The following is a 15,972-nucleotide window of genomic DNA, read 5'->3' as shown; positions in this document are numbered from 1 at the left end:
CCAAAGCACCACATACACACATTTTTTGAACATCTCCAGGGATGACTCCACCACTTTCCTGGGCAGGACAGGAACATTTCCAATGCTTCACCATTATTTCAGTATGGAAATTTTTCCGTATGTCCAATATGAATCTCCCCTGGTGCAATTTGAGGTCATTTCCTCTCGTCCTATTGCTTTTTGCCTGGGAGAAGACACCAGCACCTACCTTGCTACAACCTCCTTTCAGGTAAACAATCCCAGTTCCCTCAGCCTCTCCTCATACTACTTGTTCTCTAGATCCTTCACATTTAGGGACTTAGGAGTCTTCTTACAGTCAAAGACTGTTTCAATTCATTCTAAAGGAGTAACCTACTGCCTGGCTTCTTGGTGGGCTCCTTCCACGCTTCTCTGACTGCTGCAGCGTCACATTCCCACGGCCACTGTGAGAATCTGAGACCCCTACACACCTCGCCCTCAGCAACAAAACTCCATTTCAGGAGTCATGGCCAAGACCTTAGATGCATCTCTGAAGAGCCTGGCCAGATCTTCTCTCCCACGGAGATCTTGGCCCTTGTGATGGAGAAATTCCTTCTAAATATCCTCCGGCAGTTTGCCTGCAATTTCAATTAATAACACTGTATTTTGTCAACAAAGTCAGGTCAGCAGCAATTCATAAGACTTCATGCTGGTTAACCTTTTTCGACCAAATAAGCCCAGGGATATTTTTCCCTGTGCCCTTGAGAAATTTGTGTCAGACCCATCCACTTACAAGCTCCCGGTAATGAAAAGACAAGCAAGGAGCATAACTACTTTCTAATAACCAGGAAAAGACTTTATGGCTGTGGCCGTGGCTCTCCAGCGCTGGAATCAGAAAAGCAAAGCACCTGCCAAAGCTGCCTGAGAGAGTCCAAGAGGCTCGTAATTAGTCTGGGAGAGAAACCAGAGCAAGTGCAACAGTCCAGTCATATCTCCCAGACACAATGAGATCTTCTGCAGAGAACTTGTAGGTGTTCTTCTTGCTGGAAGCAAAATGTGTGGACTGGGGTCATGAAGCCCCAAAAGAAGACCCAACAGAAAAGTCACATCAGAGAAAGCCATCCTTGCTTTTAGCCTTTTCCATATCCCAGACCCCAGGAGATGACTCAACATCAAACCAGTCCAAGCTTCCTCAGTGCCCAGGATCACATCTCACCATCGGATGTTCCCAGCATTTTGAAAACAGAAGATGCAAAGAGTGGGGCCAAGAAAAAGGACTACCTTAACTTTTGCTGGCAAGGATTTCATGCCTTACAGGAAGAACGCAGAGGTAGATTTCTTGACCTTCCTCCTAAGACATGTGGGATCCATCTTTCACTGTGGGCTGCTGCAGCTCACAGATTTTTCTGCTCTGGGCAGCCCAGAAGCCTTCACCAGGATTCAAAAGGTTTGGAAAAAAGAGATTTGACAGACTCCTGCGCTGCCTGGAGTGTCCTGGAAAATGATTTACAGATGCTGCAACAGGTTGGCGTGCTCTTCACCCAGACAGAACAAGCATCTGGCAGGACCATTAGTTAAGCGGCATTACTGCCTTGCATGGAGGGTGTGTCCTGGAGAGCTGGGAGATTTATTGTCCAGATATAAAGTGACTGAGCTCTGTCCCAGGAGCACTGTGAGGGAAAGAAAAAGAGTTTCTTCATAAAAGAGCCTGCTTATCACAACTGCAATTATTTGTACAGGAAGAGGCGGCCAGGAGGGCAAAGGCACCCAGGGTGACACGGTGAGGTGACATGGGGCTGGCTCTAGCAGGCACTGCCAGCTGGAGGAAGGTGTCTGGTGCAGTAGACTAATGGCCGTCCTGAAAAAGGGCAGAGAAAGCTGTGCCTTTTAACAGCAGTTGGGATATTTTCTCCAGCACATTCCTCTCTCTCCAGCAATCTTGCGGGAGTGTGGAAAGATGGGTTATGAAACCCAATTCCTTCCTGCTGGCAGCTCTGTGGGGATGCCAGTGGCCAGAGCAGCCTTGCATGAGGGATGGACAAGCGTCCATCACACGGCAAATGATGAGACACCGATAATTAAATTGGGTGGCAAGGAGAAAGCCTTTCCCACCACCATGAATCTCCTCCCTGGCCCGGCAGGTCTCTGCAGCAGGGTGTACTTGGGCAGAGCTTCTCAGACTGGAGCAAAGGATACAACACACTCAGCATGATGCAATATTTACCTCTTCTTGAGATTTGAGTGAGGTCATGCATCTGCTTTGGGCTGTATTTGCTCAGGGATAGAGAGTTAAATCCTTTGGGCTTTAGCATAAATCCCAGTTCAGAGAAGTAGCTGGAAGAAAAGTCCACTGGGATGCATTGGCTCTTGGGTGGCTCCTCCAGGCCAAACAGGACCCTGCACAGTGTGCAACATCTCCGTCCACCCCTCTGATGGACGGGACACTGGGTTGCATCTAGCAGCAGTTTGCGAGGATGCTGGTCATGGCCATGTGCTGGGCTAAGCCACGCACGCCTGTCGGTGAGGTACATCCACGTGACATGCTTTCACCCGTCTCTGGTTTCAATTAAAATCACTAATAATTTCAGCAAGAAAACCCTGAACCAAGCGCATCCCGCTGCAGGCTTGCTAATGCCAGCCAGATGTGCTCTTCCTGGCAGATGTCGTGATGGCCACAACTGTGCAGGTGGCTTTGCTGGGGGAACTAAGAAAAATAATAAAGTTATAGCTCACTGCAATGAAATCAAGTCTTCCCAGCTCAGGAGAACTGAACTGTGCTGGCCCTGGATGCTTTGTGGACTGGGCTTGGGTGAGGGCCCAGGGCTGTAATGGTTTTATTTAGGGCATGCAATAACCTTTGGCTCCTATTGTATTTGTGTTTGCCAGAAAGATGGTTGGTCTGGTTGGATTAAAGCTGGTGGTAATTACATGCCAATGCCTCCTCTGTAGTGAGGAGGAGCAAAACGGGAAACGAAAACCACGTGTGCATCCCTCCGCTCACCACTTCATGCAGAGACGGCCTTTCGCCCTCCCACGAGCAGAAATCCGGCTCATGGCCACCATTAGCACCTTGGAAAGTTATTGCCAATGTAGTCTGAAAAGGAGGAGAGATGTGGAAATTGCTCCCGGCGTCAAAACACGTTTCATAAGCAACCAGCCACATCCCCTGAAGGACGCTCTCTGCTTTGCCCAGACATCAACTCAGTGAGCAGCCTTCCCTGCTTCCTTAAACACATCCGCAAAATCCAAAACAGATGCTCCAAAATGCCTGGTTGAAGACGTTCCCTTTCATCTGGTAATTGCCGCTTCCGAGGGAGAATATCTTAACTGACCCTCAACTTTCGTTAACGATTCAGACACCCATTTTTGGGGCTTCAAAGTTATCTTTGGTGTCTGAGCCACCATGCCGCTCTTCATCCTTTGCCTCCTTGCAATCATTTGCACCCCTGGGGCTAGTCTATAGCCACCCAACTGCCATCAGACGTGCTCAAGCCCCCTGCAAGAGATGCCGTGACACCTCTAAGATGGGCATGGCTGCTTCCCCTACGCCAGCCACGTACAAGGCATTCAAGTCAGCCTAAGACATGCAAAAATGAGGTGCAAAAGGCAAAACTAAGATGTTATTTGTAATGACAGTAGTGACAACATCTCCATGTGGAACTACAGCAGGAAGAAATCCCCCCTCCAGTGGCTACAGTTGTGCTCTCTCCAGTTTTAACTTACACAAGCCTGAATTTAATTGAGGTACATTTGTAGTAAGGATTTCCTCTTGTCCTCTTCAGCCACGGCATTTCTAGCTTTGACAAATAAACAGCCAGTCCTCAAACCTCAGGATCTTTATTGTTTGTGGTTCCTTCCCCTTTGTTTCTAAGAAATGAATAACAAGAGCAGAAGGTTGCTAAACGCACTTTAAATACAGTGAGAAATCAAATAAACATGGAGAGAGGGATGAGAAAAACTGACTGCAGGGAGAAAATGCCCAGCTGCACCCACCACGAGCGCAGGAAGCTGTGGATGCTGATTTAGGTGGTGAGAAAACACGATGCAAAAAGCAAAACCAGTGATACCACCGATGAGAACGTGATGCGATGCAGTCCCACACTTGAGCTGTGAACGAGCCCACAGGCTGCTCAGAAAAGACTCAAGGTGGAAAATTAATGCTCAATGTCATGTACTAAACAACCATGGCCTGGAGAAGAGGCACTCGGGGTCAAAAATCACTTAATATGGGAAGATGCGATAGGGTCTTCTGGTTTCTTCACAGGATCTGCCTCTGATTCTTAGTGTCAGATTAGCAACACCCTCCCTGACAGAAGAGATGAGCGTTAGGGGGAATTGTTTTATATCAGCTGAGCAGCTTTGCTGAGAACAGTGAGAGATGAGAATAATCCTGCTAATAACTGCAGAGTCCAGCTCCTCCTCAATGATGCCAATTTATGCACTGTTTAATAAGGCATGGCATGACAGTAGGAATATAAAATCCTGCCCCCAGTGGACATGTGCTGATGCAGTTTAGATTAGGCAGATGAAAACAAATAAACAAAAATAGGTTTCTAACTAAAGGAAAACTTGGAGGAAGTAAGGAGCTGGTGAGTGAAGAAACCTGAAGCATCTTTCTTTCCAACAAAGGTAGCAGCTGAGCTCCGCCTGCCAAGAAGGCAGGGGTCCAGATCAGGACTGGCAAACCAGCATCTCAGCATCACCAGGACTAAGCACAGAGCTTACAAAGAAAAGCAGAAAAAGGCAGCTGCACACAAAGAAAACCCACAGCATAGATGCTGAATGTGGCAGGGAGAAGAACCTGTGGAGGAAATGAGCCCCGGGGCCAAGAAATTAACACACCTTGCAGGGAAAGCAAACACTTCCCAGCTCTTCCTATATCCGAACAGACTCCCATCACCCTGAGCAGATAGTTTCACAAGGTCTTGTGTACAAAGCCTCCAACCCCTCAGAAGGGTTTTAATCAAAATGTACTGAATCCCTGATAGTCCAACACACCCCAAAGGGGACCAGTGTATTTTGCTCTGATGAACTTAAGTATTGTAAATCCATTTCAGCCTTTGAGCAAAGTGCCTGGCACAACCATGCACAGGAAACTTCTGCTTCAGAAGACCAGGGCTGAGATTAGCACGAGATTAGCATGGCTGGGAGTGCAAATGATTGTGTGGCTACCCAAGGTTGTCAACCAAAAGGACAGGGGAGGGTGTTACTGAAGGCTGCATCAGGAAAAAAACCCTCATCCTCCACCAAAACTTCTTTTGCATTGCAAAAGAGGAGCACGCTAATGAAATTAGATGACTGGTTCTAATCAGAGACGATGGTCAGGTTGTCCTTCTACAGGTTGGGACCATGCCTAAAAAGGATGTTGAGAGGAGGCATGATGGATTTTTCTCTGTTAATGAGAGGATGAGCTGCAGACGTGAGTCGCCAGGGCTGTCTCAAATGCAAGCATGGGGAAGCCTGGATACCCTTACATCCTCTTCATCCCTTCTCAACCAGGAGCACTGAGCTTATTTAGGTTGGCAGACCCACAGCACTCGGTACAGCCTGCCAGAGGATAAATACCAGCACAGGGAAAAGAGCCATCCAAGCTAAAAGCCAGTGTGGGTACAAGAACAAGGCCAAATGGGTACGAGTCATCCACAAATAAATTTAAGCTGGAAATGAGAGCAGTTTGTATCCATGTGAGCAGCAAGGCTCCAGCAGCGGCTTTCCCGGAGGACTTGCCAGGGTCAAACGGCTCATTAGTTTTAAGAAGGAAACTGGCAGGGGTTTTTCATCGTGGCTGCCTGTAACTGTGGGGAGAAACCGGCCTCCAGACCAGCCAAAAAATCAGTGGTGGCCCTGGGGCTGGCTTTAGCATGACACAGGTTTTCTGTCACATTCAGCATCCTGTCCAGTGGCTGTACCTGCACTGGTGGGGTATAGAGGAATGCCAACCGCATCCGCTTGCTCCCAGAGAGTGGGAAGCTGCGCAGGGAAGAAAACAAAAAAGCACGGCTCTGTTTTTCCAGCTGACAGGAGCTTAAACACCAGCTGGGATTTGGGCTCAGGTCCCTCCGTGAAATTCAGCCTGGCTCATCTTAAAACAGCAGCTCTATCCCCCAAGCACCTCACAAGCATTTTAGTAATAGCAGGGGGAATCAGACCTGCTTGTCAAGTCTGTTGCTGTTTGTCCAAATGCTGCGTACCGGAGGGAAGCTTGAAGAACAAGTCCCCTTTTTATAGCGCGTTGTATGCTGGCAGCCAGCCTGCAAATTAGAAGGAATTCAGAGAGGAGCAACAACAACAACAACAAAAGCCTAAGGGGCTGGAGGGATTAGTTTTGGAGGAAAAAAAGAAACCCGAGAGAATGAAGTGTGTGGTCCGATGGATGTGACTTTGGGCTGGGACTGCACCCATTGCTGTCTCATCCATGGCAAACCTCCCTGTGCCACTTGAAGGTTTCTCTGCCTGTCCTTAAGAAGAAAGATGTGTTTTCTCCCACCTCAGGAGACAGCTCCATCCTGTCCACGCAGGAAAAAAAATTACATGATAGAAAGTGAATTAAGAAGCTGCTACAGCAAAGGACAGCTATGAACAGGATTGGTTTGAGGTGGGAGCAGCTGAGCCACAGCAACAGAATGATCAGAGAAGAAACCCCCACTGCAGTGGGGTTTCATGGATGGATTTACTCCAAACGAGCTCAGTTTATCCCCAGCCCCTTTGAATGTGCACGTAGAGATGCAAGCTCCCTACCTGGATGTGGCTCTGCTATCATCCCTATCGTTCGGGATACTGAGAGGGCCAGGCAGTGACCTGGATCATGGGTTTAATCACCAGCCTTCAGCCCAGATGCGCTTGCACTGGTGGCAGGACCCCAGAGAGGGGACTTTGTCAGGAGCCCAGCACCATCCTTGGAAGGAAAGGCTTTACTGTCCCCAGCTTGGGGTATCCAGCCTCCCAGGGACATCCCTGTGACCAGCAGGTTACATCCTCTGGGATGCATCACCCCATCACCCTGAGGAGTACCGGTGCACGAACATCCAAAGCCTTTCAGGGTGGGGAAGCAAAGATGAGATAAATTTTCCTGTTTGTTGACCAAAATCCCTGTTTTTCCCTATTTCTTCACATAAGCAAAAGTGTAATTTGGCACTGATGGGGTGCAGGAGAGGAGACGCAGAGCCTGGGAAGATGGGCTGGAGGAGCCTCCCCTTAAATGCTCCCTAACACCACCTTAAAAAATAATGAACTGGGGGCAGGGGAGGTTACTGGTTTGGTATGAGAATTTTCATGAGCATGAGAAAAAAAAAAAAATACACACTGCTCCAAAGGATTTTTTTTTTTTTTTCTCAAAGCAAGCTTCAGGGGCTCTGGGAGAGCAAAGCTCACTGCAAAGTTTGTTTTCTGTTGTGCCCATGTTACCAAGCAGAGCCAGCAGAGGAATGCACAGCGAGGGGCGCCTGCCCGGGCTGTGTCCCGGGTATGTGTTGGTGCCAGGTACGAGGCCACAGTAAGGGTCGCTGAGCCCAAGCATTGCCTGCAGCCCAAGATATGGCTCAGCAATTCAACTTCCCAGTTTAACGCAAGCTTTGCTTTCAGCAGTGCTCCATTCCAGCCCACCATGTTGCACACTCAGCTAGTTAATAAACATCATATATACATTTAAAAAGTGCTTCTAGAGGTTGGAATAATCAAGGCAATTCCCCTGGCGCCTTTCCCCTCCATGCCAGGGTGCAGCACGGTAGCCGGCAGCTCCCAAACCCTTCTCTGGAAAAGTTCAAACTCTCAAATACTTGGAATTGCTCTTTGAGGGAATTTATTTTAAAGCCGCTTTAACGGCAGCTGGGAATTACCAGGGAGGCACTTTGCTCTGCAATTTCCCAGCTGCTGACCCTGTTCGCATGAAGTGGGTCCCGTGCGGCCGCCCAGCTTGGGAACATGTGCTCATCTGGCACCGCCTGGAGTTGCACCCAAATTTCCCCTCATCCTGGGTTGCAGGAGTGGCACTGAGAAGGATGTTGTGCACGGCAGAAGCAAGAAATGTTAACTCCTGCATCCAGCAATGAGGGCATGAGCCTGCTTAGCTGGAATGTGGTAGGGTTTAAAGACTGTTCCCATGAGGGCTGAAAATTGCACCCAATGGTGTTGCTTCTTCCCTGGAGCAAGGGCTGGGCTGGAAGGCTGTGACCCTCCAAAGAACCAAGCCAACAGCTCAACGTGCTGGTGGCAGTTTGCATTTTAAGAAGCATTTTGTTCTTAAAAAAGAATAAAGAAGGAGTTATTGAGCAAAATCACCAACGGTAAGTCTGCAGCTAAGTGCCAGCAGGTGTGTGACAGGTCCTGCTTGAACACTGGAAGATGCCATCACCGGACCTATGGTTGATCCTCTTGAAAAAACTCTGTGCCCCGCCCTGCTCACCCTGTTGGCCTGAGAGGGTTATGGCCCTTCTCTGCCATATTCCTACATGGGGACACCTTGGCCATCCTGGACTGGCCAATTTGGGGAGTTTAGTGATAGGATGAGGGGGTTTAAGCTGAAAAAGGTGAGATTTAGAACAAATATTAGGATGAAATTGTTTCCTTTGAGCGTGGTGAGGCACTGGACAAGGTTGCCCAGAGAAGGCGTGGATGCCCCCTCCTTGGAGGTGTTCAAGGCCAGGCTGGACGGGACTTTGAGTGACTTGAACCAGCGGAAGGTGTCCCTAGCCATGGCAAGGGGTTGGAACTGGACGATCTTTAAGGTCCTTTCCAACCCAAACCATTTTATGATTCTATGAACTCAAACGCTAGAGCTGAAGTGGTAGCCCTGGAAAAGATGCAGGCAGGTAGGATGGGTCTGGTGGCGGGCAGAAGCAGTTCCATGCCCAACGGCTGCTGGATGTGAACCCACCTGTGCCGCACAGCCAGCTGGCAGGTTACCCGGAGCTCCCAAAGCCACAGGTAAGAGTTGGGCTGATAGGCATCAGCCTTTTGCGCCGTGGCACCTGTGGACCCGCATGGGCTTTTGTTTCCCTGCTGTCATGCTTGAAAAACAATTGTGGAAAAACACAGCAGAAAGATGAGAGTTTGAGTGGCAGGTTGGAGAAAGAGTGGGGAAGAAAAAACTTGGCAAAGAGGAAAAAGCTGAAGGATACAAGCGCTTCCATTTTGGTGCAAAATTCTCAAGGGTGCCACTCTGAGCGTTTATTGACCAACTGGCCCATTCTCGACAAGCTGGCCTTGCAAACCACGCTGCAGAGCGATGCTATTTCTGGTCAAGAAGAATTCAATAGCAATACTTTAACTCTATAATCAACCAGAGACACACATGGGACTCAAAACACACAGTCATGACTCTCCTGGAGAGGACTCTGGCTCTGCAGACACCACACCTACACTGTCATCCAAACATCACAACAAAAAAGCCATGAAGTTGTCTCAATGCAATGCTTCAAGGGATAAAAAACATAGGGGGAAAAAAATGTCCAAGTTCAGCCAGGCAGGTACAGTCTGCTCAAAAAAAACAAGGGGTCCACCCTGGACTTCAGCAATGCAGCAGATACAAAGGATTGAGTTGCTCCTCTCAGTATCAGAAGTTAAAATAATCAGTGCCATAATAAAATTTAAAAAAATAGATGCAGCCAAGTCAGGTTCATGAAGGGTGAAACTCCAATTCCAGCTGTTTTCCCCAGGCTGAAAGGTTGCATCAATATGATCTTCCCCAGCACAAGTCTGTGCGGGAACTCGTCATTATCCCCCTCCTTCCTTGCAACATGATAACACGCCACATAGCCCCCAGCTTACAAGTTAAACATCTTATTAACTGCAGTGACGTAAGAGAGGAAATCGCCGAGAACTATCGCAAAGATGAGAAAGGAACACATCTACCATCGATCGGTTACGATACCACTGCAGAGAGATCTGCACGTAAAAAAAGCAATCAGCCCCTCCTTTCCCCCCTTCCTCTAATTGCTCGATGTCATGGGAAACTAAACCTGACATCCAAACAGCCCACATAAGAGAGACTCACAGTAAAAACATTTTTAAGATTAGAAAACACACAAAAGAAAAAAAACCCTTGTCTTTCAGGAAACCATTTGGATACAGACCCTGTGCAGCTGCAGCCACCCTCCGTGTTGCATTCATTCCTCTTGCTTCGGCTTGGAAATCAGGCAGCCTGGGGAAGAAAAGGAGAAAGGAAAAAAAAAACCACCACCACAAAAGGGGAAAAAAAAAAAAAAGTGATATTGCAGCTGATGAGCTGGGAGAGGCTGTTGGCAAAGTGGTCCAGCAATCCTCTGAATTTCAGACGGTCACGTGAGGAGCCTGTCTGCAGCTCCCGCGCAGCCCAGGCTCAGCACTTCACCGAACTGCACACGCAGCAATTCGTCGCGTCGACATCTCCCGCCCTGCTCTCTCCAGTTTTCCAGCCTGAAAACCTCCAGCAGGTTTTTACACTGCCAGGTGACTGAGGGCTCCATGCCAAAGCCGCTTCATCCACAAAAGTGGATTTCTGCCATGTAGGACACGATGAAAAGCATCACTAAGCTGCAAACCCACCCTCCCTTTTAGGTTTTCCAGCTAAATCCCAGCCCTGCAGGCAGTGGCATCTTCTCCAATGGGATGTGCACAGTGGCCAGCATCTCACTGCATCATGTGGGGATGGAGGAGTCTCATTGGTGTAGAAGGTGGGGTCCCTATCAGTGTGGAGGAGCACCCAGAACACACCGTACCTGCTCCTGGGGCCACCCTATCCCTGGGCAACCCTGGGCATGCCCAAAACCAGCCCCCAAGCTCCCTGGCAGCTGTGGTTGCATCAGAGAACAGTTGTGAGCCCAGACACCTCCAGGGCAAGGTGGCAGCTGCCTTTTTTTCCCTTACTTATTTAATTATTAATTTCTTTTTTGGCTTTAATTTTCACCTGGGACTTCACTTCACAACCAAGGGATGCTTCAGGCACCTTCCTCCTCCATCCTGCAACACCGCATGGTGCTGCAGCTCCTGGAGACCCACTGCGACCAACAATCAGCAAAGGTCCCACTGCAAAAGATGCGTGGCTGAACCAAGCCAGCCTCACCATCCCACCTCCTAAAACCTTTGCGGCAATGAAAATGCTTTTTTTTTTTTTCTTTCTGTCTGCACCCATTCTTCTCATAAATTAGCAAGAGGAATTAAAAGACTTAATGCTCCGCGTTGCCTCGCCTCCACCACCCGGCCAGGGATGCACTGCAGTAAAGTCAGGCAGATACAGTGGGCCTAAAAAAAGAGCGTGGTTTGTTTTTTTCTTTAAAAAAAAAGCTGGATTGCTTTTCACAGCGACTATATTTATAGGTAGAGCTGTTGAAATTTTAAGAGCTCCTTGCCACAGGAATCCAGTCCCGTCTGAAGTTCACAAAGTGGCGCAACTTGATAAAAATGAACATTTCATGGACCAAGGGGTGCTGCTTCCCTCCTTTAATTTCGGATAAAATCAGAGGGAGAAAAAGAAGAGATGCAAAACACGAAGAGGATCCATGCATGTCCTTGTCATGTGCTGTGATCCATGTTTTCCAGATTCAGAGCATAGTGAACACGGGACTTCACACCCGTCCCTGTGCCAGCACTTTCCTTTTCTGTCAATGACCAAAACATAAAAAAGCTTTCACGAGTGTTTATTTTTGCTTTCAGTTTGGCTACCAGCAGCACACACAATGCCTCCTCTGCACTTCGTTTTATGATTAAAAACCCCAGCGGGTTTGAACTCCGGAGCAGTAAAACTTGCTCTCCCCATCCAAAGCCGCCCAGTAACACCATCCTCCAACACACTGCAGCACACAGTGCCCAGAAACCACGCGGTTTCAGCCCAAAAGTTCATGATTTTCTTACACAACAACACACTATGCTGCTAAAACCCTTATTTTATTTTAATTTATGCTATAAAAGCACATCATATTACACCACGTCCAAAGATGCTACCGCCCCACTGAATACATCTGGATGCTAAACTTTAATTCCCTACGGCAATATGTGCCTATTTAAGCCAAAATCCAAACCATAATTAAAGATATTGATAGAAGCCAATGTTTACTGTTTGCTATTTTGATATCAAGTGCTGTTGGCTTTCAAGCCACTGATTTCCATCACTTGCAGGGGATGATTAAGCTGGAAACATGCCTAAATGCCTTTTTTTTTTTTTTTTGATGTTTCTATGGGCACTTCTGCCATCAAATCAAAGAAATGTACTTAGGAGGCCGATCCCAGCGGATGCTTCTCATCGGGGACTGCCTTGACTGGAAGCAGGCGAGTGATTTCTGAGCTATCAAGACACACATAAAACTAAAATAGCAGTAACAAAAGCTTTCTGCTTCTGCAAGCAGAGCTCTCCACAAGCAGAGCCAAAGGGACGAAGGCTCGTGGGGCTCTGGTAACACAACTATTTTCAGCCTCGAGAAAGTTAACAGAAGTATCACTTTCCTAGAGGAATTAATTTCAGGTTAGAGCATTTACCAGAGGTCAAAAGCCTCTTCCTCCACTTGCCCACTCTCTACTAGCATCCAATATCCCCCAAAAGCAGCTCTGTCGAGGACTGTGCTTTAATGGCCTGGATGGTTAACTCTGAAGCCTAGTGACAACACATTATTAAGTTCCTAGTGTATATAAATATCGGTGCAGAATATTGGTTGATGTACAAAGCTCCCAGCTTTAAGCCCACCTGCAACATTTTCATAATTCACTACTGGCAATGATATGACCAGAAAAATAGCAATCAGTCTAACGGTGGAATTTAAATCCAGCTTACAACAGGGTAAGGAGATTCATGATAATTAGCATACAAAGAAGTCACCAGCCCCATTTATCCCACACTACTTTTTCCACTGATACCAATAAATACACTTTGTTAAGGCTCTGTTTTCTTGCCAAGCCTCCTTAGCAAGAAGGATGTACATAAATCCCACCCAGGAGCTCCCAACACTCAATCACCTCGTTTACATTTCAGCTCCTTGAGCAGAAAGATGAAGCTGTAAATGAATTCAGTGGAATTGGCAGCAGCGCAAACTTGCCAGATTCCAGCTAATTGGTTGGATTAGCAATTCCAGTCGCGTGCAAAATCCACCTTACCTAGGGCAGCAAAAGGCATTAGACGGGGTGTCCTCATGCTACGTCACCCACCTGCCTGTGCACCAGGGTCCACCAGCATCCCAAATCCTCCAAGCCACAGCCAGGGCAGCAAAAACCTCGTTAGCTTAATGGTAATATGCTCAAATATGGCCCAGGAGAGGCTGTCACTGCTGATGCCGTGAGATCAGGTCCTTATATTTGACAGTTTTCTTGCAAAGAGGTGGGAAACATCCATTGGGATGGCAAGACCGGACAGCACAGAGTATGCGCTTCCCCCCCAGGGCCCCTTGCAACACTAAGCTCTGCGTCCGGCCTCATGAGGGTGGTGAGGCCCCTTGGAGCCTGGAAGTGCTCATGCCCACTGAGTTGAGCTCTGCATCTCATCTGATGTATGCACCCACCACGGAGCTCAGCTGCTTGGAGCTGTCCTGGTGATGCAGGTTACCCCAACATCACACACGGCCTCCTCACTGGGGCTACAGCACCCTGCAGCATTGTGCAAGACCCCAACCTGCAGCTACTGGAGTTACTGCACTGTGCACCCTGCACACAGCCCCCCGCCTTTCCATGCAGCTACCAGGGTTATTGCCTTGTGCACTCTACACACAGACATCCTCTCCTTCCCCTCCATACCAGGGCTATTGCACTGTGTACCCCACATATGGACCACTCTCCAGCCCGCAGCCACCAAGTTTATTGCACTGTGCCACCCCCTCCCCCCTCCCAGTCTCCCCTTGCTGATACCGGGGTTATTTCACCATGCACCCCACATATGGACCCACCCTCAGCAGTTACTGGGGTGACTGCACTGTGCACTACGCACATGGACAGCCCCCGACCCCCAAGTACCAGGGTTATTGCACTGTCCAACCCGCACTCCCCACTGACTGATACTGGGGTGACTGCACTGTGCACCCTGCAAACCAGAGCCCTCCCCACCGTGCACCCTACATATGGTCACCCCCTCCCACTCACTGGGGTGTCTGCACTGTGCATCCCGCAGACAGACCCCTCCTACACTGTGCACCCTGCACACGGACATCCCCCGCAGCTATTGGGGTGCTTGCACTGTGCATCCCACACACAGAACCCCCCGCAGCTGCTACCAGGGCTATTGCAACGTGCATCCTGCAGACAGACCCCCACCAGCAGCTACCAGGGTGCCTGCACTGTGTGCCCCGCACACAGCCCTCCCCCCCCCCCAGCAGGTACCGGAATGACTGCACGGTGGACCCCACACACAGACTCCCCCCAGCAGGTACCGGGGTGCTTGCATCGTTCATCCCGCATACAGACCCTCCCTAGCAGGTACTGGGGTGATTGCACCGTGCACCCCTGCACACGGAGGCCCCCCAAGCAGCTACCGGGGTGCTTGCACCGTGCACCCGCACACAGACCGTCCCCAGCAGGTACTGAGGTGATTGCACCCTGCACCCCGCACACGGTCCCCTCCCAACAGCTACGGGGGTACTTACATCATGTACCCCGCATACAGACAGACACTCCGCCCAGCAGCTACCAGGGCTATTCCACTCTGCATCCCGCACACGGAACTCTCCCAGCAGCTACTGGGGTGATTGCACCGCGCACCCCGCACATGGACCCTCCCCAGCAGGTACGGAGGTGATTGCACCGTGCACCCTGCACATGGACACCCCCTCCCATACCGTGCACCCCGCACACAGACACCCCACCCCCCAGCAGCTACCAGGGCGGTTGCACCATGCACCCCGCACACGTGTCCCCCTTCCCAGCAGCTACTGGGGTGCTTGCACCGTGCACCCCACACACAGACCTACCGCTGCAGGTACTGGGGTGACTGCACCGTGCGCCCCTGCACACGGACACCCCGTCCCAGCTACCGGGGTGCTTGCACCGTGCACCCCGCACGCAGACCCCTTTCTATTGCAGCGTACACGACCTCCTCGCCCCATTGCACCACGCTCGAGCTCCCCCTCCTTCTCCCCCAGCATGCGGGGGCACCGCACCGCGCAGCACTCGCCGGGCCAGCAGCGTGCAGCGCCCTCCCCCGCGACACCGCGATCGCCCCGCTCCCGGCCTCCCACGCGCCGGGAGCCCCGACACTTAACCGCCCCCGACGCCCGGTATTGCTGCTCACTGACCTGCTCGCAAGCTCCGGCCGTGCCGCCCCACTCGGCTCCCGCGCCGCCCGCCCAGTCTCGCGCCCGCACATGCAGCCGCCGCCGCCACCGCGCACTCCGTGTACGCCCACGCGCGCCGCCGCCGCGTCACGTGGCGCCGGGCAGCCAATGGGGAGGGGAGGGGAGGAGGGGGCGGGGGCTACGATGAAGGGGCGTGGCTACAACTAAGGGGCGGGGCTACGAGTAGGGGGAGGTGCTATGAGGGGGCGGGGCCAGGGAAGGGTGCGTGGGGAAGGGGGAGAGGTGAGAGGGAGGTGGAGGAGGGGGTGAAGAGGAGAAGGAAGAAGGAGAGGAGAACGAGGAAGAGGTGAAGGAGGAAGAAGAAATAGGAGAAGAAGAGGAGGAAGCAGAAGAAGAAAAAGAAGAAGAAGGTGGCGTAAGAACAAGAAGGGAAGAAAGAGGAGGAGGGAGAAGAGGAAGAAGGAAAAAAGAGGAAGGAGGAGGGAGAAGAGGAAGAAGGAAAAAAGAGGAAGGAGGAGGAGGAAGAAGAAAAGGAAGAAGAAGAGGAAGAAGAGGAAGAAGAAGAAGAGGAAGAGGAGGAAGAAGAAGAAGAGGAGGAAGAAGAAGATGATGACAAGGAGGAAGAAGAGGAGAAGAGGAGGAAGGAGAGAGGAGGAGGAAGAAGAGAGGGAAGAAGAAGAAGAAGAGGAAGAGGAGGAAGAAGAAGAAGAAGAGGAGGAAGAAGAAGATGATGATGACAAGGAGGAGGAAGAAGAAGAGGAAGAAGAGGAGAAGAGGAGGAAGGAGAGAGGAGGACGAAGAAGAGAAGGAGGAAGAAGTGAAGGAGGAAAAA

General features: G+C 50.2%; 1 protein-coding gene across 2 annotated transcripts in view; it reads right to left on the bottom strand.

The window, feature by feature from the left end:
* Positions 1 to 15,279, bottom strand: part of PTP4A3 (protein tyrosine phosphatase 4A3) — a 53,169-nt gene extending 37,890 nt beyond the window's left edge. The window contains exons 1-2 of one of the 2 annotated variants that reach the window (XM_054057834.1): positions 15,141 to 15,268; positions 10,029 to 10,096 (exon numbers count right to left, since the gene is read on the bottom strand). The gene's annotated coding sequence lies outside the window, so the exon portion shown is untranslated. Of the gene's footprint in view, positions 1 to 10,028; positions 10,097 to 15,140 lie in introns of both variants that reach the window. The other variant, XM_054057835.1, reaches the window with a different exon arrangement.
* Positions 15,280 to 15,972: the final 693 nt, after the last annotated feature.

Source organism: Cuculus canorus, chromosome 2 (assembly GCF_017976375.1).
Source record: "Cuculus canorus isolate bCucCan1 chromosome 2, bCucCan1.pri, whole genome shotgun sequence".
NCBI lineage: Eukaryota > Metazoa > Chordata > Aves > Cuculiformes > Cuculidae > Cuculus > Cuculus canorus.
Note: the sequence above shows the minus strand (reverse complement) of the source record. Positions and strands in the feature narration are given on the sequence as shown.